The sequence below is a fragment of the Sapajus apella genome, unplaced genomic scaffold, assembly GCF_009761245.1.
Source record: "Sapajus apella isolate SASKATOON/1434 unplaced genomic scaffold, GSC_monkey_1.0 scaffold6, whole genome shotgun sequence".
Classification (NCBI taxonomy): domain Eukaryota; kingdom Metazoa; phylum Chordata; class Mammalia; order Primates; family Cebidae; genus Sapajus; species Sapajus apella.
Window position 1 is genome coordinate 37,719,514 of NW_022436946.1, and position 23,897 is coordinate 37,743,410.

At 39.9% G+C, this 23,897-nt stretch overlaps 2 long non-coding RNA genes across 3 annotated transcripts in view; one reads left to right on the top strand and one right to left on the bottom strand.

The window, feature by feature from the left end:
- The window catches only part of LOC116549435, a 74,725-nt gene extending 71,095 nt beyond the window's left edge, over positions 1–3,630 (bottom strand). For both annotated transcript variants that reach the window (XR_004267875.1, XR_004267874.1), the window contains exon 1: positions 359–3,630. This is a non-coding gene — a long non-coding RNA (uncharacterized LOC116549435). The remainder of the gene's footprint in view (positions 1–358) is intronic.
- Positions 965–13,185, top strand: LOC116549436. The gene is made up of 3 exons (XR_004267876.1): positions 965–976; positions 2,828–2,832; positions 13,103–13,185. It is a non-coding gene; the product is annotated as an uncharacterized LOC116549436 (long non-coding RNA).
- Positions 13,186–23,897: the final 10,712 nt, after the last annotated feature.

The window sequence follows — 23,897 nt, forward strand, 5'->3', positions numbered from 1 at the left end:
TGTCACAGGACTCTGGCAAGTCTGTGAACTATTACCTTCCCTGAGGTCTTCTGGCCACCACTGGTCATGTGATACAAAAGTGAGCACCCAGCAGGGGCCACAGGGGCATTTCCCTTTGAAAGGGGCATGAGTGATTGACATTGACATCTTTCTTTCACCAGGCAAACAATTTGTTAGCAAATTTGATGAGATTGTTAAGTGAACAACTCTCTGGGCAGCCTCTATTCAGGGAGCCATCCTTGTACTTACTGTCCTCTCCTCCCCTCCTTGCATTTACTGTGTATCCCATTGAACACGTATTTTTTTTCCAGGCTCCACCTGTGAGTGAGGAAAAAAGAATGCACACGGAACAGCTTACCTGGTTTCAATTTCTTTCTTTCACCATTTTCAAGGCTGTCAACCAGCAAAGTCCTTCAGGCATCAGACACTCTCCAATTAAACCTTCTATAAAAGCCAGGAGATGTTGCCAGCTATGATGACAAGTTAGGAACCTGCAGGACCAGTACTATGCCAGCACCCCAGTGACGGCAACTAGAATTGTTTCACAACTGCTCCCTGTCAATAGTGCTTTCTATCTACCTGTCAAAGGGGTGTGGCTTCCTCACCAGCCAAGTCCCGTGTAAACCAAGTAATGACCAGGAAAGAAGAGATCCAAAAAAACCTATCACCACATCAAAGCATATTCCAGAGCTGTTGCATTCTTTTTAATAAAGACAATTCTTACAGAGGCTGGGTGCCCTTCACAGCTCTGCTCCACCTGGCAGCCATTTATGAGAATTTTAAAGGCCATCTTTAAAATTTAAAGTTTTCAAAGTTATTTTATAAGGTTGTGGAGACTCAGTAGCTGTGAATTCTAATCGAGATTCAAAATGTGAAATTGATGGTAGGTCCTCTGTTGGCTGCTGGATCTTTTATCAGTGGGCATATTGACCAAGACATCATATGGGTATGTCCTTTTCTCTAGATTCTTTCAAGAGTAGGATTGCTATTCATCTGGTATTGTCTGGTATAGTCAGGCTATGTTTAAAGTATTGAAATATTTCTGTACCATTTTGTAAATAGCCAATGCCCCCAAGTGCCCCCACTCTGAATCTTTCGCCATCTCGGCTACCTGAATCATTCTCTCAAGACCCTTGGGTCTAAAGCTTTAGTGTTAGCAGGAACTACAGGTACCCATTCTGGTTGGTCAGCACTTGTGCTATACCAGTTGCCAATATGAATATCACCCCTACTTCTCAGCTAAAATCGATGACAACAACTAGCCCTCATTTTAGACAATGTCACTCCTCCTAATTTATAGAGAAAAGGATGCAGTAGGATTGGGATTAGAACAAAGTCCAAATCCCAGACAGCTGCAGGACAGCTGGAAACAGAATTAGTCATAAGCAGTGATGCTATAAGTGTTTTCCTCTGCTTTGGATGTCTCTCCAATAGAATGCTATCCACAAGGATAGGAATTTTTGTCTGGCATGTCCACTGCTGTATCAACACTCAGAACAGTGCTTGGCACACAGAAAGTGCTCAATAAATCAATACAGCTTGTGAATGAATGCATGAATTCCCTGATCTGATGGCCCAGCTGTTGCCTAACTTGACAGACCTGGGAGAATCTAAAGCTCTTCAGGGTTTTTCAGTCTGACATTTTTTCTTAACTATTTAATCTCTTTTTACTTCAAGGCGTAGAGGTAAGGACGTCATCAAGCATGAGCCTGCAGAGGTCTTCAGCACATGGTGATGTGATGGTTGCAGCCTTCCCCAGGACCTACCAGGCATTCTAGTTTCTCCAAGAGACACTGATTTCCATTTCCAAAAATTAGCCTCACACATGACATCATTTCGATCAATTCCGCAGAAGCTGCTCTAGGATCTCAGCCAGCACTGGTGAAACAGTGAGGAGAGCAGCACTCTGAAATCACGGCTCTGTCTCAGCCACATGATTTGTGACTTCTTGTCCTGAGGGGCTCCAGGGTCATGGAACAGTGTCTGGGACAAGGAGGAATTGCTGGTGGCCAGCCTTTGAGCACTGGACTAAGGAAGCTCACATTTTTTAGTCTCTCAAGAAAGGCCACTTACAGAGAGGGACAAAGTGTCCAGGTTTGGTTCTCCAAGGCATTCCTTATCCCTTACCTGCCATCAAGCTGTGCTCACCAGGGACATGTTTCCTGTCATCAGGATCTCTGCTGGTGAGAAGTGAGGATTGAATAGCAAAGGCCTGAAGTCTCTGAAGGAAAACTTGAAATATGCGACATTCGAAAATCAGCTCTCTTTTCTATTTACAAGACTATAGGGAGACGCGTCAGCCCATGAACACACATCCCACGCAAATCCACATTTTTCTCTTGACTTTAGTTTGGGGACCAAGGTGGCTTCTAACACACATTCTAAAATGAGACCTATTCTCTGCAGAGCCTATGTTCTAACATGAATTTTATCTGTCTATATCAATTCTAATTACAACACATATGGCAAGTGACACAACCTACCGTGCCTCACAATTACACTTTAAATGTATGGTGTTTTTAACACCTTTCATCCCGGCATTGCCACGCAGTTTGCTAACTTTAATTAATACCCCCTCACAAAGTAGCGAGTATCATTATCCCCGTGTTAAGGTCTGAGAAACAGAGTCACCCAAAGGCACAGGCTGAGTCAGTGTGAGAGGGAGAGTCTGAATTCGTGAACACTAAACACTTGGGCCAGTGGCCTGGCCTCACACCCACTGCAGAGACATTCTTTATTTGAAGCTACTTACTCCAACCCAAGGCCAGCTGGACCTTCTCTGACATCTCATTCTCATTCCACAGCCAACAAGGCTGTTGTGACCCAGGAAATGTGGAGAACAGGGAAGAGGAATGGTTGAACACATGCATTAGAGAACATCTGAGGACCTGAGACAGTGCCAAGAACCTGGGACTGATCTGGGAGTTTTCTTTTGTGAATACAAGATGGCAAAGCCCAAGGTGCATCCCTGGGCCTTCCTGATGCCTTCTTTATCCTCAAGGCACCTTGGCCCATGCCCCCCAGAGCCTCCGTTCTTCCACTATTACCTCAATCCTGTATCGTTACACTGTAAACACCTCTGTAAGCATCTCCATCCCCACTTTACCCTCTCTTGCTGTCAGTCCTTGCTTTGCACAGAACTTACTCAGGGACGAGATGGAGAAGAGAAAGGAACCATGTCCCTCCTCCTCATACATCGTCATTCTCATCAAACGAGATGTCAGGAGAAGGTACTGCCACTAGTGTGGTAAGGCTGTAGATTTCCTTTCCCACAGACATCCATGTGACTGTTCTCCTCCTAACCCTACCCAGCCAACCTCTTCAAGGTGGACCTTTCACATTTAACAGGTGACTAAATGTGAGCCTTCACCCTTTTTTCTGGGCATCCTGCTTACTATCACTCCCCTCCTTTTCCTTTCTTCCCTACTCCATATATACCTTGCCTCCTATGCAAATCCCCAGGTCCAAAATCTCTGCCTAGAAGGCCTGGCCCTCCAGCTTACCTTCTGTATAAGGAATCTCTCTGGCACTCTCTAGAAAAGGAGTTGGGAACCAACTCCATGGAGACCAGCTCTCAGAACATGGCAGATTGCACCATGTGGACGAGACACACACTGGCATCTGGGAGTGTCTCTGCTGAAACTGGCAAAAAAAAAAAAAAAAGACAGCGTTTTTCCCCAAAGAAGGAGAAACACAATGAAGCGGAAGCCCAAGAAGTTTTCATTCATCAAGGGGCAGTGTGGTATGGTGGCTAGCAAGGACCACGGAGCCTGATGTCCTGATGAACCCTGGCTCTGCACTTACCTTCTGTGAGACTTTTGTAGCACTATTCTTCCCTTGGTGCTTCAGTTTATTCCTCTGTAGATTGGCTAACCTTCTCAGAAGATTATTGAGATAAATAAATAATTTAAGGCATCTGAAGTCCCTAGAATAGCATTTAGCTCTTAATAATTGTTAAAACCCAACAAGGGCTGGCCTTCCAGGTATAATAGTGAGGGCAACAGATAAAACAGATGTTCATTGTACACATGGCCATAGCAGTAATAGAAATGTGCACAGGGCATGTGGGTTTGCCTTTGTGTGAAATAGAAACAAGCCCAGTCCCAAGGCATGGCAGCTTGGGCTGCCATGCAGGAATTCACTCCCTCAGCAGGGCAACTTTATGCAGTGAAAATACTGCACAACTGTACATGGTAGCACTGATGAATAGTATCAAACTCATGCTAGGAGGAAAAAGAAATGGTCAGAGATGGGCTTGAAGGAAGTGATGTCTGAACTGATCCTCATTAGGGATTCATTCATCAAAATGGACAGTGAGAACTTCTAGGCAGAGGGAACAATGTAAACAAAAGCAAAGAGGCAGGAAGAGTACATTATATGCAGGGAAATACAAATAATGTGGTACTGCCTTGAGCACAAGTCAGGGAGTCGTAGTCCATGTGCCAGGCATAAGCTAGGCAATGTAGGGTGTGTCCATCATGCTCATACCTGCCCCAATATTCAACTCGATTCAACCAAGGGAAGATGACCACATGTTCAATGTTTTCTACTGAATTTTGGTTGAATGTGACTTCATCTTTCTTTCTCTGTTCTACTCTAGGTTTCCAGGGGGCTGGCATACTGAGGATAAATGATCAAACAACAACCTTGGGATCCCATCCTTGCTGGACATCAGGATTAGACTGGAACCCTGTTTCAGGAGGGTGTCCTGCTTATTTATCAAAAACACTAAATGGAAGGTTCATTTGTTTTCTGCCTTCTCTGGTCTACAGCTTCCACTAAAGTTCCAAGAGGAGCCTTACTCAAGTCACATCAATAAGAGAAGAAATAGATCTACTCTGAATGTATTGTAGAATAATACTGCATAACATCATACATTTCTTACATGGTGCAGTTCCACTGAAAATGAAATATACCACGTCATGACAATGTGAACATTCTCAAGTATAACTTTGCCTTGGAGATCAAACTTCTACTTAGTATTTTATCAATCAAATGCCCCTCCCTTCCCTTCTCTTCCCTTATTATTGATTTTCACATTTTACAACTATGGAAAGCAGAGTGAATATATATTTCCATGGCAGCAATATGTAAACCTAGATGTAAACCTAGATCTGAAAACTCTTTGATCCCTCTCAATCTAGAATTTTCATCTTGGTCCAAGTTCCTTTCAATAATCTCATTCAATTACTTAAAAAACATTTTTTGAACAGCAGGTGTTGGTCACAAGAGATATGATCTGCATTTCCAATCTACTAGAGAAGTCCAGTGCGTAAATGGATAAACCACCAGCTGATTCATAAAGTGATAGAACAAAAACATGGGCAAAATATAAGGGAAGCAGAGAAGGATCAGTTTGGTGGGCAGACTTGGGAAAGCCTTCATAGAAGAAGCGGCTTTTCAGTGGGCTCTCAGAGGCTTCATGAATGTGGAAAACATTTCAGACAGAAGAAAGTACAAGGTTGTGAAAGCAACTGGTGTTTCAGAACAAGCCATTCCATCAGAATGACTGTGGTGAAGGTTTGAGTACCAGAGTGACATGAGCTGAGCCGTAGCTATAGGTCATGGATTGAGATAAGTCCTCCAGTCCCATGGTCAGGTTTGCTCTTTAGGAAGATATTTCTGGTGCCAGTGTGTGTTCGTTTATTCAGGCTGCTGTCACAAAATACCATCAACCGTATGGCTTATAAACAGAAATTGATTTCTCATAGTTCTGCAGGATCAAAAGTAGTCCAAGATCGAAGTTCTGGCAGATTCAGTGTCTGGTGAGGGTCCACTTCCTGGTTCATAGAAAGCAACTTCTAGCTGTGTCCTCACATGGTCGAAGGGATAAGACAACTCCCTGGGGCCTCTTGTAATAAAGGGCACTAATTTCATTCATGAGGGCTCTACCCTTATGATCTAATCACATCCTAAAGGGCTTGCATCCTAATACCATTGCACTGGGGATGAGGTTTTCAACATATCAACGTCATGAGTGTAAACCTAGGACAGTGTAAAGGGATGTGCTGGAGTAGAGGGCAAGTCAAAGCAGGGACTCCACGGACGGAGCCATTGCACCACCTAGGCTAGCAGGGGTGATGGCCTGATCTGAGACAACACTGTGGGGATATTCATGGGCTAGAATCCTCTGGGATTTTGACTCATTGGCTACAGTGGAAAAAAGATGAATTCAAGAATGACTGAGTTTTTTAACCCAAGGAACTGAGGAGGTGGTGACACCATAAACTGAGACCAAGAATATTTAAGGTAGAGAAGTTTTGAGATAAAAGGATTTCATCTGGGATGGATACATATTGATTGGAAACCATCCTGTCAGAAATATCCAGCTGGTCATTGGAAATATTGAACTAAGCTAAAGAGAAAGATCAAAGCTGGAAACAGAGATATGGAAATTATGATAGGTTGAAACATGAAATTATCAACACTTGATCACATTTTACCTGTAGAAAAATGTCAATTGCATCTGGGATAATAGTTCACATGGGAAAATATACACATGTGAGAGAGGGAGGAGAAGAATACCAAGAATAGGATAGGACCTGGAAAAAATTGACTTCTAAGGGTGAGCAAAGAGAAACTGTGAAGAAAATTGCAAAGAAATACAACAGGCAGGAGATGGAGTTACAAGGAAAATTTAAGAGGGAGCAGTGATACAGAAGCCAGAGTAGGAGGGTTTATCAGAAAGAAGTGGGCGTTCAGAGCCTCAAATGCTGCAGAAGATAAAAGTAGGAGGACAGAAAACAGGACTCTGAATCCGGTAGTTGGGAGGTGACTGCCCCGTGGGAAGAAATTTCAGCTGAATGATGATACCAAAACTCTCCTGAAGAGGTCGAGAAGAGAGGGCTATGGCAAGATTTTATTTGTGTGTTTCGTTTTTTACAGTTCAGGGAGATTTGTACATATTTGTGCACAAAAGGTAAAAGCCAGAGAACATCAAGTAATTGAAAATATAAGAGAGAAGGAATAATTGGGAGAGCCACGTCCTAGATGAGGCTCAGGGATAGACTTGAATGCCTAAGGAGAGAGGTTTTTCCCCAATAGAAGGGACAGAGGAAGCTTACTATAGGCACTTTTCTATCTCTAACCATCATGTGCATTTTCAGTCATGCATTCAGATAGATCACATCTATTAGTGCTATTATGCTGTCATGGGACAAAAATCCTTCTCAAAGAGAAAGATGCCAGAGATGTTAATTACCAGGACTTCGTTCCAGAGTCGGTTCTAATGCCTTTGACATATTCTTGGGCACACCTGCCTCGAAGGCTGCAGCATCATAACTAATCCTTCTCTACTGGCTGTTTTGAAGGATTGAGGGGTCACCTTCCCAAGAAGAGTCATCTCCTTAGAAGACCTCAAAAACAGTCAAGTTGTTCGTTGAGAACTGAGGGAGGATGTCAGAATTTACTCAGGTTGCCAGTCTTGAGGAGGTGTTTGGACATTTTCTCTGGCTCCAATAGTAATGGTCTCCACTCCTACCACTGAGAAGAGTTGGGGCAAAGGGCTTCCGTTTTGTTCTAGTTTCTAACAAACCAAAGGGAGAAATGCATCACCCATGAAAGCTGGTGTTTGCTTAATCAAGCATCACCAACACAGACGCTGTCTTAAAATCCCCAGCTAATCCTGCCCTTCTCATCACTCTGAGGCCAAAGTGCTGAGATTATGTTGTATTTATATTTGCCTACTCAGTTCATTTAATAGGAATAGTAAGAGAAACAGGGTTAGGAACGTACATCTCCTCATTCATGGAACCTAATAAGTGAGAGACCCAACAACTCAACCCTTTTACAAAAGTGCGTGTAATCCATTAGGCAAGGGACCTAAGTTGCCAGTTGAGCTTCCCATGGACTGGAAACATGGAAACTGTGAGCCATTTGTCACAGAGAGGACCTAATAAGCAACCAGGAAGGTTGAATGCTAAGCTTTTCATAGATTACCCACATAACACTTAACAGTTATCATAATTGTCTGCTTATAGCTGACTCTATCACAAAAGATGTTCAATAAATTTCTCTAATGAATAAGTTACTGAATTAATGAAAGATGTTTCCAAGTACGCCATTACTATTTACCCAAATAAAAATTCAGCTTGTCTTGGTGTTTGTGTGTGCACAGAGAGGAAATAAGGTAAGTCTTTCAGAAAGTCATCTTACTACCTGTTTCAGATCTAAGACGGTGAAGCCAGTTTTTATAAAGAGACCATGGATCTTCCAAATGCATATACGTGTATAGACATATATAGCTATCTATAAATACACATGTGCTCATGCACACACACATACACATACATACACACACACACACAATGAAGAATGCAGGCATCTGTAAGACTGTAGTTTGGAGCAAGATGACCTTGGATGCTGAAAGGTAATGAGCAATGGACACAATTTACAGCCAGTAGCATCAAGAGAGTTTGTACTCATCTTTTCAGGTAAATAAAACAACAATAAAAATTTTCTAGCATTCCAAGAAATTTTGACTTTAGCTCCTGCCTTTTGTTCCATTCAGATTTCCTCCTTTTTTCTATAATCTTCCACGTTTCTCACACTGTTAAGTGATTTTGTTACTATGGAAACCACAGAGTCTGCACAAAGCTCAAGTATGATGTCAACTTTGAAAGTGATTTAAAATGTGTCCCATGGCTTGATAAAATCCACTTGGAGGAATATTGCAATGTGTCTATATAAACACATATCTGGGAATATACCTTTTAAAAATACAGGTGGGCATATGGGTGAGCAAACATGATTAATGAAGAATTTGCTTACAGATATTGCTCCAAATTAAAATAAAGCTTGGTTAGGAAGTGCCAGGTTTATAAAATCATGGTAATTATGAGTTCGAGCATGCAGAGTTTATCCCTCACAGGCAAACTTTGCCTTGTTTGTGAAGTACTTAAATCCTAGCTTTAAAAGAATTTTCCCAGAAATGTTTAAAAACAGCACAATAAAACATCTAAAGAGAATATTTTAGGTGACTTTCTGCCTGGAGGGGGAAGATAAAGAAGCTCTCCTCTTGGGGTGGTTTCTCGGCCTCTGGGTCCTTAATTCTCCAACCAGAGATCTTGTTCTCATTTCCTAGGCTAAGTCCTGCCTTTAGACTAACACATATGTTTCTGATGTCATCATCTGGCCTTGAGTCTGTACATGATTCAGTGGCAGTGGAATCTCCCCTAATACTCTGAAATCACTTATTACACTGATAACGGTGGGGCAGGGGCAGGGGGGACATAGAAGAGACTTGAAACCCACGACCAAAACTCTACCTAGGCTATTTGAGGACCAGCCACATATCTGTGAGAGCCGTCAGACAACAAAGAAAGTAAGTGGCATGGAAGGCGAGCTCTGCTCCCTCCTCCTCTCCTACTGAGCCGCCCTTCCTTCCGCCAGATCGCTAGCAAGCGAGTCATCACAGCAACACGCCAGAGAACATTCTTGTTGGATAATAAGAAAGCATAATTATATACTTCAGAGCTGTTGAGGTTTTCTTCTATTTTCAAAACAATGAACATCCTGTGGAAAGATAGCACCACTTGTGAATAAGCTGAGATTCTTTCCCCTGAACAACGCACAGACAGTGGTTTGGAGGAAAAACCAGAGGACTGCCCTATAAATGATTTTATTCCTTGGAACCTAACCACATTGTTCCGTGGTACTCCCAGGAACAAGCTTCTGAAAGCATAATTGTAAGTGTAACATCTTCAAAACTAAATATTGCATTCTCTCCCTCTGTCCCTTTCTCTACACACACAGGGACACACACACACACACACACACACACACACACACACACACACAGAGTGAATAGGTCACCTAGTGCTGAAAGAAGTGGAGTTGTTTCTAAGTTCACAACATGCAAAACTCAAAACTGACTTCTGCAACGTGTTGTTGGTTCATTCACGTATTTTACCCCAAGCATGATGAATGAAGATGTGGGAAGGATTTTAAGTGTTTCCGTGAGACATGCTGGTCTTTCTGGATTTGGAATCCGAGTGAAGCTCCATGAGTCTGCAGAATTATGGGCTTTCCAGAGGCAGCAATTGGTTTCTGTGATTATCATCCCAGCGTTCCTCAGCGTCCCGCAGAAAGTCACAAGAAACAATTGTTGCTGGGGTTGAAGAAAACAACATTTAACATTTCAAAAATGCCAATCCTTTCAGTGCTCCTGTTTACTAATTACTGTCCATACGACTTCACAGGTGAGGAGATGGAGACCCAAAAAGAGCCCCTAGGCATTCCTATCTCAGTCTTTGTTCAGACTGAACTTCAGAGAAGGTTGAGTCGCTTCTAAACCAACATGTAAGTGTGGTTCATTGAACCACAGCCCACAAAACTCTCAGTTCCACTCAGATGGCCTCAGCAAAACATGCTTCCAAATAAAAACATCACATTGGTGATTTTATAAGGCTTGGGTCAAGTTCTTTTGACTGCATGGACCCTGTCACACGGAAATGAAAATTGTCAATAGCTGTCAGAAAATAACATCCCGCAAGAGGAAGCAAACTATTCTGGAGCTCACTCAACCACTAGCCACTGCCTGGGACTAGACCACAGACTATGGAGATTCTGAGGCAGACACTGGGGATTTGATTCATTTTACTTTGGTGATGGTTTGGGACATGTGATTTTTCTTCCTGAAAATCTGTTTTCTGGCAGTAAAAACCAAACCTAGGGGAATGAGTCACTTTTCCTCACCCAACTTTGGGTTCTGCTTCTTAACCAACTGGGAAATTTTGGAAAGTCTGGTTTTTATGAGTGTGCAAGTGTGTACATGAGTATGTATGCACACGTGTGGAGAGCAAAGAGAGAGAGAGAGATTTTGATTGTGGGAAGGAGTAGGGAACAAAGAAAAATATATTTATCCCAGAGCCAATTTCTACCTGATAATTCATATTCTTAGCCTGTGGCCTTGAAGATGACTGTCATTTTATTGGCACAAATGACTTGTTATGCAGTTTGCTGAGTAAGTGTTTTTTTCTTGTAGTTGTCATTTTTTAATAGGAAAAAACCTCAGCCATATGGGAAAATGCCTTGGCAGATGGAGCACATCTATTCCAGACCCCAGGTCTTTCAGGGCCAAGAATCTTTCTCTCCTTTGTATTGGGCTAATTTATTGATGGAGAAACAAACTCCAAGAGTTGCCCAATATCACTGCTGGGGATTTCTGAAATGTGGAGAAAACTGGACCATTGCAGAGAACTCACTTGAAACAAAAACATTTGACCTGCGTGGCCTTGAGGTTAAGAGGGCTCTTTACCCAGATAGGCAGTAACCAAGCTGAGCCCTGTACAAAGTGGCACTTCATCTCCCTTGATCTGAGCTTGCTCTGAGCTTCAGCAATGCAGGAATTAGGAGGGGTTGTTAGTAACTAAACTTCTCACATGATGAACCTCACTCTCTAAATATGAAGAGAGACTGAAACAGCAGTACTAGATTCATAGATAACCAAACATTTTCATTTTGTCCCAAGAGCAGAACAGGGGTTTATTTGGGAAACCTTTTGATGGAATATTCTGATGGGGATGAGAAACCTACCTGTTCTCTTCAGCATCCAAGTCTCAATTTTCACAAACACTCAATTAATATGCACATATATGCAAATTCTGTTGCATGTTGTGGATCACGTAGATAGCCACTTTTAGGCAGAAAAGACATAGAAGACTCTTCCCCAGAGCTGATAATCTAGCAGAAGTAGAGTTGATACATGCGAGTGGAAAAGTAAAAATATAAGGGTAACCACTATGAGATGTCATAATTCGTCAGGGTAGAAGCAAATAAAATGTTTTTTGATGTATTTATTTACACAACAAATATTAATTCAGCACCTGCTATGTGTCAATGTGCCAGGCACTGTTCAAGGTCCTGGGAATAAGGCAGAAACCATAATAGACCAAAATTTAAAAATCCCTGTCTTCAGATTACTAGACCCTAATGAAAAGAGTCTAATGTAGGAACAGAAGTCCAAATACCACATGCTCTCACTCATAAGTGGGAGCTAAATGATAAGAACTTACGACACAAAGAAGGAAATAACAGACATTGGGGTCTACATGGAGGAGAAAGAGAACTATTGGGTACTAGGCTTAATAGCTGGGCAATGAAATAATACGTACAACAAACCCCTGTGACATATGTTTACCTATGTAACGAACCTTCACATGTACCCCCATGCCTAAAATAAAAGTTAAAAGAAAGAAAAATTGCATAAAGCAAATTTATCTTAAAAAAAAAAAGTCGGGCAGTAAAATGTAAAAAATACATTGAGATGAATTATATCAGATGAAGGTAAGTGATGTGGAGCAAAGTGAAACAGAAAGGCACTGGCGTGTGTAAGGGAAGGAAGCGGCTTCAGATTTAAATGAGGTAGGATTGGGGACTCTTTGCTGAGAAGGTGAGAGTTGCGCAAAAACCTGAAGGCAGTAAAGGAGGGAGGCAAGGTAAAACAGGGGAAGAATATCCCTGACCTCTGGGAAACTGTAAGAGAAGAGATCCGAGAACTATGGGCTGAGCAAGGCATAAGCCAGAATATGGTGGGTCATTTAAGTCACATTAGGGACTTCTGGCCTTTACTCTGAAATAAGGAGCCAGTAGAGGGTTTGCTTTGCTTTGTTTGCTACTCAGTAGCTGGACAACCTTGGATAAGTCAATTAACCTCTCTGAGTCTCAGTTTCCTCACGTGTCAATTGGAAACAGTTTCACTCTTAATCGTGCCCTTTGATGCACAAAGATTTTTAATTTTGATAAAGTCCAGTTTACCTATTATTTTTTGTTACCTATATTTTTGACAACAAGAAATCACTGCCAAATCTAACGTCATAAAATTTCCCCCATGTTTTTTTCTAAGAGTTTTACAGTTTTATCTCTTATGCTTAAGTCTGAAATATTTCGAATTAATTTTTTATATGGTATGAGCTAAAGTCATTGGAGGGTTTCAAATAGAGAAGAAACATGATCTAACTTTTATTTTAAAAGATCACTCTGGCAGCTGTGTCAGGACCAAACTAGTACCAACTGTGCTTTTGTTACCAGTGGCAAATATGTACAGGTCTGCAGCAACCTCAATTTTTGCCTCCTCAGAAGAAAGAATGTGACTGAGGGGCAGAAGGCAGAAGGAGAGACTGAGGCAAGTTTTCGAGCAGTAGTGAAAGTTTTTTCAAAAGTTTAGAGCAGGCACAAAAGGAAGTAGATTTGGAAGAGGGCCAAGTGGGCGACTTGAGAGTCAAGTGCACGGTTTGACCTTTTGACTTGGGATTTCATACGTTGGCATCCTTCCAGGGTCTTTGCATTCCCTCCTCCCTGATTCTTACCTTGGGGTGGGCTGTCCGCCTGCGCTGTGGCCTGCCAGCACCTGGGAGCATGCGCAGTGTGTTTACTCGCGTTGTACGCATGCTCACTTGAAGCATTCTTCCCTTATCAGTGAACATCCCTAGAAGATCATGTTCAGTTAAACAATTCCGTTTTGCCTCTTAGTGCGCATGCTTGAGCCCATTAGCCCAACTTCTGAGATCTTATCCGGAAGTTGCTAATCACCAGTTTCAGATGTTGCTGTTTATTGAGAGACTGCCTTTCCCTGGTGCTGGCTGCGACCAATTAGTAATTTAGAGAGGCAGTTAACAACAGTCGCCCAACACTCCTGGGCGGGGGGGTGGGGTGTGTGTGTGTGTGTGTGTGTGTGTGTGTGTGTGTGTGTGTTGGGGGACGCCCCCTCTGGCCCTCCTTGTATCTGACTACCTACCTACTATAACACTTTCACACACCAAAAAATGGATTCAAAACCTCATCTCAGTCTGAATGTATGAATTTTCTCTTTGTTAAAGAACTATCTAAATAATTTATTACTTTTGCATGAATGTGCGCATGCCTCCTTCCCTTCAAACACACTAAATTCATCAAATGAGAAATAAAAAACCAAATACAATCCTTTACGTTCATATTACGCTTTTATTATTATTCATGTCTTGAATATGTATTTAACAAGTATCTATATTGGGTACTTCCTCTGAACAAGGCACTTTCCTAGTCCATGGAGATGCCGTGGTGAGAAAGACAAACCCTGCCCTCATGGAGCATACATTCTTATCGTGTGTTAAAAAATTGACCTAACAGACAAATTGTCCTCATATACAATGATTACAAATAGAATGGCTAAGATAAACTATTGAAAAAAACTAAATCATCAGACTTACTATTCTCAATCATAACCGAAGAGTCTATTAAGACATCCAGACCAATTAATGACAATACAACTGGTAAAAAGAAAATTCATAGAAAACTATGTTGCTTAAACAAAGATGTTAATTATTTCTGTGACCACAGTCAGCAAACTGTGATCCAGGAATTCATTTAGTCCTCCTTTGTTTTAAATTTATAACCTACTACAGGCCAGGCACTGTTCTGGGAGCTGAATGAGCAAGACTGTAGAATAAGCTGATGCTGGACAGGAAAGCAGGGGCCAGATCATGGAGAGCTATCCAGGCCACTGAGAAGAGTGTGCCTGCTGGAACATGGACCAGGGATTATTCCAGTTGTGTTCTACAGTATAGAGAGGCAGTTCTCAACGCAGCTGCACATTATACCCACCTCGGTGATATTTTTTAAATGCCAATGCCTGAGTCCTAGCCTCAGAGATTGAAATTTAATTGGTCTGGGGTGGGTCCAAAACATCAATATCGTTTAAAAACTTCTCAAGGCATTCTAAAACACAGCTAGGGCTAAGAACCACTGCTGTGGAAATTTGTGGCTGAATTTACCTATTCCATGTATCGAAGCATCCCAGGGTAACTATTTTTTCTGAAAATAACTTCATTGTTTTTTTTCTTATAACCAAAGCAACATCTGCTTATTGTAAAACTCACTGTAAACATAGAAAAGAGAAACGTCACCCGAAATCCCACTTCCCAGAGATTTCTGCTACCAACATTTTGGTGTATTTTCTTACTGGGCACACGTTTGTGCTCCTTTTCCTTAAAATGGACTCCAGCTTTTCTTGTCATCTAATAATGTACTGTAAAGAACTATTCAGTGTCAGAATTGAGGACTATTTTGACCTTGCCCATAGATATTGTCTCAGCCTTTCTCATACAGAAATGACATGGTTCTGTTCAGGCAGGTGTGTTTGTGTGGCTTTTAATTTTCATTAAAAGGGTTTTAGTCTTACTGTCTATCTGACGGATTATCCAATCACATTTCTCTGCCCTTCATCAGTGACAGAGGATATCCATACTCAGCGGCTTGCCTTGAACTCTACTTTCTTATACTTTTCAAAAGCCTGATTGCTAGAGATAATATCTATAGAGGATCGCTGGAAGGACACAAGTCTATTTATTCCTGTAGGTATTCTAAACTCAATCCTTGCAGCATGCCAGACCTCGGAGGATTGCATACACAACAGCACACAATCTAACTCCTTGTAAAAATGCTTTTATAGGATTGAACTTCAGCTGTACATAATCATATATCAGCCTATATTGAAAAGCTTCATAGGAAGCAGTTCTCTGAAGTTTATTATTATATCCATGATGAAAGGAGATGCATTACTATGGTAGACATCACTTACTTACACCACTTAGGGTCCCCTTTATGAGAATCCACAAAAGTGCTCAGGAAAGGGACCACAGTTTTTACACATTTCCTCCATCTCACGGACCTTACTACTATTAATTATTTGTTTCCATCTTTCCTTTGACTTCTAGGAAACTCAGTAAAGTGGTAGCCCCCCAACTAGCAATTACGTCTAACCACAGTATGCATTTATACATTTCCTCTTAACCCCGGCTTTATGATATCTCTACCCTCATTTTCCCTTCACGCATTTTCCCTCCAACTATATGTTAATCTTAGCTTTTTATATTGGACATATTTTTTAAGTCTTCGTAGGAGGGTGGAAGATGGAAAAAGTAAACAAGAAAGGTAGGAAGAGAAGAATGTTTAAAAGAAAGAAGAGAGAAAGAGAAGTGTGAGAGGAAGAGAAGAGGCAAGTAGACAGAAAGACAAGTAAGGACAGCCTAAAAATGGGGCAAATGTCTGTGCTGCAAGAGTCTGAAGGAGGAAGAGATTTGTCTGTGTCTGACTGTGCTGGGCCGGTAAAGGCCTGACAGGGCAAACGATAATCGCAAGCTCTCATAGGTAGCCCACCTTGTGGGGTTATCTGCTGGGTACTTTAAGTGCATTATCTCATTTAATCCTGATAACAAAGCTCTGAGGAAAGCACCATCAATATATCCATTTCTTAGATTAAAAAGAAAACAGAAGTGATTAGCCCAAATTCACACAGGGAGTAATGAACCTGGTTTTCAATCCAGATCTGTTTGCTACATATTACGGCCTGTAGTTTAAGGTTAATCTGGTTCTTTCAAAATAGACCTTTAAAACTTTTTTAGATTAACCAAAACTTCAGTGGAAAGATATTTCCTTATATTAGCAATCCTTTACCTTCTCATCATCTTTGCATGTGTGTGTGTGTGTGTGTGTGTGTGTGTATGCACATATATGCACGCAATAAAGGATGACTTTCCCTTTCATCCATCTGTTTCCATCTCCAAAATAAATGTAATCCTATTGAAAATGAGAGGAGGAATGGGGCGGGGGAAAATAGTACAGACTGGCTGGCAGGAAGAGCACGGAGGAAAGCCAAAAGGACAAAGAGAAAGCTGACAAGACAGAAGGAAAAGAGTGAAGGATGGGAGAGCAGACGGGAAGAGGCTCTTGCAAAGAGCTGAAAACTTGACTGAAGGCCAGGGAAAAAACAAAGACGGTCTTGGCAGGAAGCCTAGCATGAGAAGTGGCAAACTAGAGCTAACATAACAAGGAGGTGCTCAGATAAAGATAAAGTTCTAAGGAGAGAAAGGCCTTTTCAACCTCTCCTTTCCACCTCTGGGTCCACAACATTGGACAAGAGATGGACAAAGCAAAGGGAAAATCCCAGTGCCTGTCCTAAACCTTCAACCCTCCAGTCAAAACCCAACTCTTCTATTTAAAAAATTGGAGATTGAACTGTTTGTCGCTATTTGTAGTAAAGATATTTTTTTCTTATCTCCAATTTTGCAATTATTTTATTAATCTTAGTTTTCCAATAGCTCTAAGATCACAGTAAAACTTAATATTAAAAAAAAAAACTCTAAGTCCCTGAGAGAACTTTATACTAATGCACAGATGAAGACGGACTTAGGGACTTTCGGGTGTTAGTGGACAGCTGCACTGGGCAAAGCAGGACTCTATTCACGAATGCACCAACACTGAGACCGTTGCTTGGTGATTCCATTAGCAGTAAAGTAAAACCTCATCATTTTCCTATGGGTAGGGAACATCATCTCTATTTCAACTGGTTCTTTAAAAACAATTATCCCAGTCACTATACATGTGGTCATAGAGTCAAATTCCATTTAGGAAAGCACCCCGAAGCCCAGCATTCATACTCTGAATGAAAATAATGACAATTCTTTCTTCCTTCCTCCTATGTTTTATTTCGAAAATTTTCAAACCTACAGAAAGATTGCAAGAAGAGTACCATGAATATCTATATTCCCTTTATCTAGATTGGCTATTGGTCTTTTGCCACATTTATGCCTTCTTTATGTGTATGTGATATACATACACATACATATGTATACACATTCATTTTTTGCTGAACCTTTAAAATTTTAGTTATTTGCAGATATTATAACCCTTCATCCCAAATACCTCAGCATGTATCTCCTTAGAACAAAGACACCTTCTTTCATTACTACAGTGTAATTATCATATTTGTAAAATTTCACAACTGATATAAAACTATTATTTAATATACAGTCTACATTCAAATTTATCTCAATAACATTCATTACAGCTAAATTCTTCCTCATTCCCCCAACTTAGGATCTTAACAAGGAGCATCATTGTATTTGATTGTTGTGTCTTTCTAGCTTTCTTTAGTCTAGAAGAGCCTCTCCTCTTTGCCTTTTTAAAAAAAAATTATTTAATGACATCAACATTGTTTTTAAAGTCCAGGCCAGCTGGTTATTTTGCAGAATGCCCTCAATTTGGATTTCTCTGGTTGTTTATTCACGATCAAATTCATGCTAAACAATATAAATACTATTAGGTTGCATCATATGAAAACATCATTTTTGTAAACCAACGCCAGTCAAATATCAGCAATTTCATATTATTGAAATTGATACACAGAGGGTGTGTATCCTTCCTATAACATCCCATCTGGGACACAGGATGCTTGTTTGTGCCATAATTGGTGATGTTAAGTTTGACTGTGTGTTTAGGGGGTGTTCCCTAGATTTCTGCATTGCAAAAGTATCTTATTCCCTTTGTAATTAATGTGAAATCCTTGGGGGAATACTTTGAGACTCTGTAAGTATTCTGTTCACCTCTGTATTTTATCACCAATTGATGATTTTCACCTGAATCCATTACTATGGTGTATTTAAATGGAAATTTTCTATTTCTATAGTTGCTTCCACGTTTACTAGTTGGCATCTTTTACAAAGCTTTTTACCTCTCTACTGTTTGTAAACTTTTTTAGACAGTAAAGACTCATGGATTCCTTTTTAAAATTTAGTATGTTATAATTCATTCCTGCCATTATTTGTTATAATTCGTTCCATATTAAAAGCACTTCTTTTTTAAAATTACCAAGTCATTCTTGCCTTTCTAATGCCAGTACCCTTTCAATATATGCTACCTGCTTTGCCAGGTCTAAATCTACATCTCCTGAGAGGCAGTTCCAGAATTGCTCACTTATAATCCTGCATTTATTATATATTCTCCTTATCCTCTTCCAAAAACACCTTCTTTAAAGGAATTCATTTATACTTACTCTATATTTAGTTAGGAAGTTTTCTTCCTTCCTTATCTCTCCTTCTGTCTTTCCTCTCTCCTTTTTCCTTCTCTTCTTTCTTTCTCTCTCTCTTGCTTTCTCTCTCCCTCTCTCACTCTCTGTCTCTCTCTTTCTGTCTCTCTTTTCCAGATAAGTTCTTGCTTTGTCTCCCAGGCAGGACTGCAGTGGCACAATCATGACTCATTGCCATGTCAGCCTCCCAAGCTCAAGCAACCCTCCCACCTCAGCCTCCTGAGTAGCTGAGACTATAGGTGTGCACCATCGTGACTGGTTAATTTTAAGATTTTGTTTTGTTTTGTTTTGTTTTGTTTTTGTAGATATGGGGTCTTGGTATGTTGCTGGGGCTAGTCTCAAACTCTTGGGATCAAACGCTCCTTCTGCCTCAGCCTCCCAAAGTACTAGCATTATAGGATTGAGCCATCACACCTGGCCCTCTTTCATTCTTGCTTGCTTTTTCTTCCGTCCTTCCTTCTTACCTTCCTTTCTTTCTTGTCTCAGATATGTTTTAGAGTGGCTGCTAGGCCAGACAGTATACCCAGTAGAGTCCCTGAACTTAGTCTAATAAGAAACAAGTATATAATATATGTACCTATAATTCAAGGTAGACCAAAGTAATCAAGTGGCTAAAACACTTTTAAAAGTAAGACTTGTATAATGAGTAAAATCTGGACAAGTGGTAATTTGGAAGACAATTGATAAAAGTTGAAAAACAAACTCTATTCTAATTTAGTCTCAAAGTTAAATTTTTCATCTAATATTGCAAGTTCACCAGGATTACCCATATTACATATATTATACATTTATATGTACAGTAAATAGGCACTTACTATACATGTAAATGCCACATTTAATTTCTAATGCACAAAAGTCCATTACTATAATTTATCTCTTCCATATAAGACCTAGAACATTGTGTCTGATGCCATAAAGTCTAAACAAAAAAAAAAAAAAAAAATCAAGCTGCATAATTTATTCTGACCTATCCTCTAATTCACTAATTCTCTCTCTATCTTTGTCTACCATTTTTAATCTATATGGTGGGCTTTAAATTTCAATTATTGTTTTTCTAAGAGTTCTATTTGGCTCTTCTCCAAAAGTGTTTATTTTTTAAATTATTTGTTTTTAGAAGAAAACTATTATAAAATTCATATGGAATCACAAAAGAGCCCAAATACCAAAAGCAATCCTAAGAAAAAAGAAAAAAAAAAGCTGGAGGTATCACATTACCCATCTTCAAACTATGGTATAAGGTTACAGTAACCAAAGCAGCATGATACTGGTATAAAAACAGACACATAGACAAGTGGAACAGAATAGAGAACCCAGAAACAAAGCCACACACCTACAGTCATCTGATCTGCAACAGAATCAACAAAAATAAGCAACGGGGGAAAGACTCCCTGTTCAATAAATGGTGCTGGGATAGCTGGCTAGTCATATGTAGGGGAATGAAATTGGACTTCTACCTTTCACCATATACAAAAATTAACTCAAAATGTATTAAATATTTAAATATAAGACCTTAAACCATAAGAATCCTAGAAAAAAAATCTAGGAAACACCATTCTGAACATCAGCCTTGGGAAAGAATTTATGACCAAGTCCTCAAAGCAATTGCAACAGAAACAAAAATTGACAATTGGGACCTAATTAAACTAAAGAGCTTCTGCACAGTAAAAGAAACTATGCGAAGAGTAAACAGACCACCTACAGAATAAGAGAAAATATACACAAAGTATGCATCTGACAAAGGACTAATATCCATAATCTATAAGAAACAAACAACTGAACAACAAAAAACAAATAATTCCCTTAAAAAATGGGTAAATGGCATGAACAGATAATTCTCAAAAGAAGACATACAAGTGACCAACAAGCATATGAAAAAGTGGTCCACATCACTGATCATCAGAGAAATCCAAATAAAAACTGCAATGAGATACTATCTCACACCACTCAGAATGGCTATTATTCAAAAGTCAAAAAACAACAAATGCTGGCAAGGCTGTGGAGAAAAAGGAATGCTTGTACACCATTGGTGGGAATGTAAATTAATCCAGCCACTGCAGAAAACAGTTTGGGTATTTCTCAAAGTTAAAACAGAACTAACATTCAACCCAGCAATCCCATTACTGGGTATATATCCAAAATAAAACAAATTGCTTTAACAAAAAGACACATGCACTTGCATGTTCATTGCAGCATATTCATAATAACAAAGGCATGGAATCAACCTAGGTGCTCATCCACAGTGGACTTGACAAAGAAAAGATGAAACATATACACCATGAACTACCATGCAACCATAAAAGAATGAAATCATGTTCTTTAAAGCAACATGGATACAGCTGGAGGCCATTACCTAAGAAAATTAATGCAGGAAAAGGAAACCAAATACCACATATTCTCACTTGTAAGTGGGAGCTAAACACTGGGTACTTATGGACATAAAGATGGCATCAATGGAGAATAGGTAGTACTACAGGGAAGAGGAAGGCAGAGGCAAGGGTTGATAAACTATTGGGTACCATGCTCAGTACCTGGGCAATGAGATCACTCACGCCCTAAATCTCAGCATCATGCAATATACTCAGGTAACAAACCTGCATATGTACCCCCTGAATCTAAAATAACAGTTGGTAAAAATAAATGGCAGCCAAGGTTCTCTCTCTGATGGGTTGTCTATGAACCGCTATTTTTATACGACATAATCCAAAATTTCTAGAAGACCAGTAAACACACTTCAATATCTCACTCACACAAAAATTAATTTTCTTGTTCTATGTAAATATTTTCAAGCTTGTCTTATTTCTTGAAACATAGTAAGCATGATGGTTTTCCATTTCTCAAATAATAATCTGTTATTTAAAGCCTTTATAGATCTATTTCTCCTGTCTGTTTTTCCTATTGGTTCTATTTCCTCATGGTGCCAATTTCTTGTGTATTTATGTTTTTACTATGACCTGTTCATTTTTAATGGAAACTTATTTGTAGGACTTCTTTGAGGCCTGTGACTTTCATCCAGAGAGACTGCCGCTGCACCACCTTAATCTAAATTTAGGTTTGATGTTTTTTTAACCACCCAAATAATATCAAACTTGTACTTTAAAAAAAATGCACATGGACAGATTTTTGCAGCTATGATGTGTCAGGGCCAGTTCCCCTAAAGCTTTTCTGCTCAGGACAAAAGCCACATTCCTTGCAGTCCACTGGAAGTGGAGGTAGGAGTGATGTGTTCATTTCTGATTAACCACTGCCTTGAGGGTCCAGCCCTTTGCGACCCCAGTTTGATGGGTGGGATCTCCCATTAGACATTCTACCTTGGTCAAGCCCTGAGCTTTGTTTTTTGTTCTATATCAATCCCTTCAACCATCACACACACAAAAAACAAAAAATAAAAATGTTTGCTGGTTCAGCAGTTTGCCAAATGCCTTTAGGGCAAAAGTAGTTTTCCTCTCAGACTTTTTGCCTTCACTAAGATTGGACTGATAATTCTTTACAATATTTTTTTACCCTTCCATGTTTAAAAAATATATATTTTTCTATACTGTATTATCAAGATTTTATCATTGCTTTTAATAAAAGCATCCAAATACCTAGCCCACTGTACTCTAAGAAATAGAACTCTAAATCAACAGCAACTGCAGTAACTTCTCAGACATCACTTGATCATTCTACTTAAAAATGCAAAAGTACTTGCTTAAAATGTTTCAATTCCATAATATCCCAAGTTGTTTACTATCAATGATAAAAATTATTTAAAATACACCCAATAATCTCAATAATAGGCATATGCTCTGGCAAGATCTAGAAGATAAGACTTTAGACACTGGACTTATAGACACTTATTTTTTACCTTAAAATCTAAACTTCTTGCAACAGCAGAAAATAAAGTATCCCGGATAGTTACATTGTTTTGATTAGAGCAAAAAATTGTCATTTTATTTTACTATTAGAATCTTCTTAAATGTTTAAGTACACGTTAGTTAAATATACAAAATACCATTTAATGATTCAGAATCTTAACAATATTTGTTATTTAAAATTATGAAAAGCATTTTAAAATCTCCAGAGCATTCTCTAGGAGTTGCCATTCCAAAAACTTCAAATAATATACATCTAATACATAAGCACATCTAATGTTTGCATGCCATTTTTCTGTTTGTCATCCAAGTCAAAAGGTGAGAGAGAGCAAATAGTATTTGGTTAATTCAGGATAATAAATTAGGTGTTGCCTCAGTTAATTCTGGTTTTATTTTTAAACAATTCTTATTTTTCTCACAGCCTTGTAAAAATGGCCACTATTAGCCCTCTTCCACAGACCAGCAAACAGAATGTTACGCATTGATTCAAGTAGTAAATGATCAGTTCAATGTTTAGTTGGCTGAACTGTGCTTTTATCTCCCCTGGCACAGCTTTTGAGCAGAATTCAATTATTTTTAAAACCCTGAAAGAAGAGTTGGGTAGTAAGTCAACCGGAAAGAAAATCTAACATATAAGCAATGAAGCAGGACTTGAGAAATCCCATGACTCAATGGATTTGTTCAATAATTATTTACTATGTAACTACTTTGGAAATGCACTAGACTCTGTAGAAACACGGTGAACAAGACAGAATTCCTGCCCTCAAGGAACTTAAGCCTCCGAAGGTGTTCTAAGACTCCTGTTGGTGGCCAGGGGGGACAACAGCTTTTCCATCACTTTCCCTCCCACTCATCTGCTTGCTCTCTGCAATTACCGCTACTCCATCCCAACCCAGGGTGCAGTTTGAGGACTAGGAAGGGCACTAGGAGGCCCCATCACCCCAGCATCTACCTTGCTGACCAAGACCCCAGCTGGGTCCCATTTCCTCAACTCCCTCTCTGGAAGCCCTTCCTGTTCCTCGTCCCAGAGCTCACATATTAGTCCGTGATGAAATGCCCTATGGAGCCTCAGTTAGGCTTTGTTCTGAAATGTGGTTGTTTATATGGATGGTCGTATGTGAACTAAGGTAGCACCCAAGGCAGCAGAGGGCCTCCTGGCAGAGGCAGGACCATCTTCAAATGATTTTGAAGGGGTTGATGTCAGT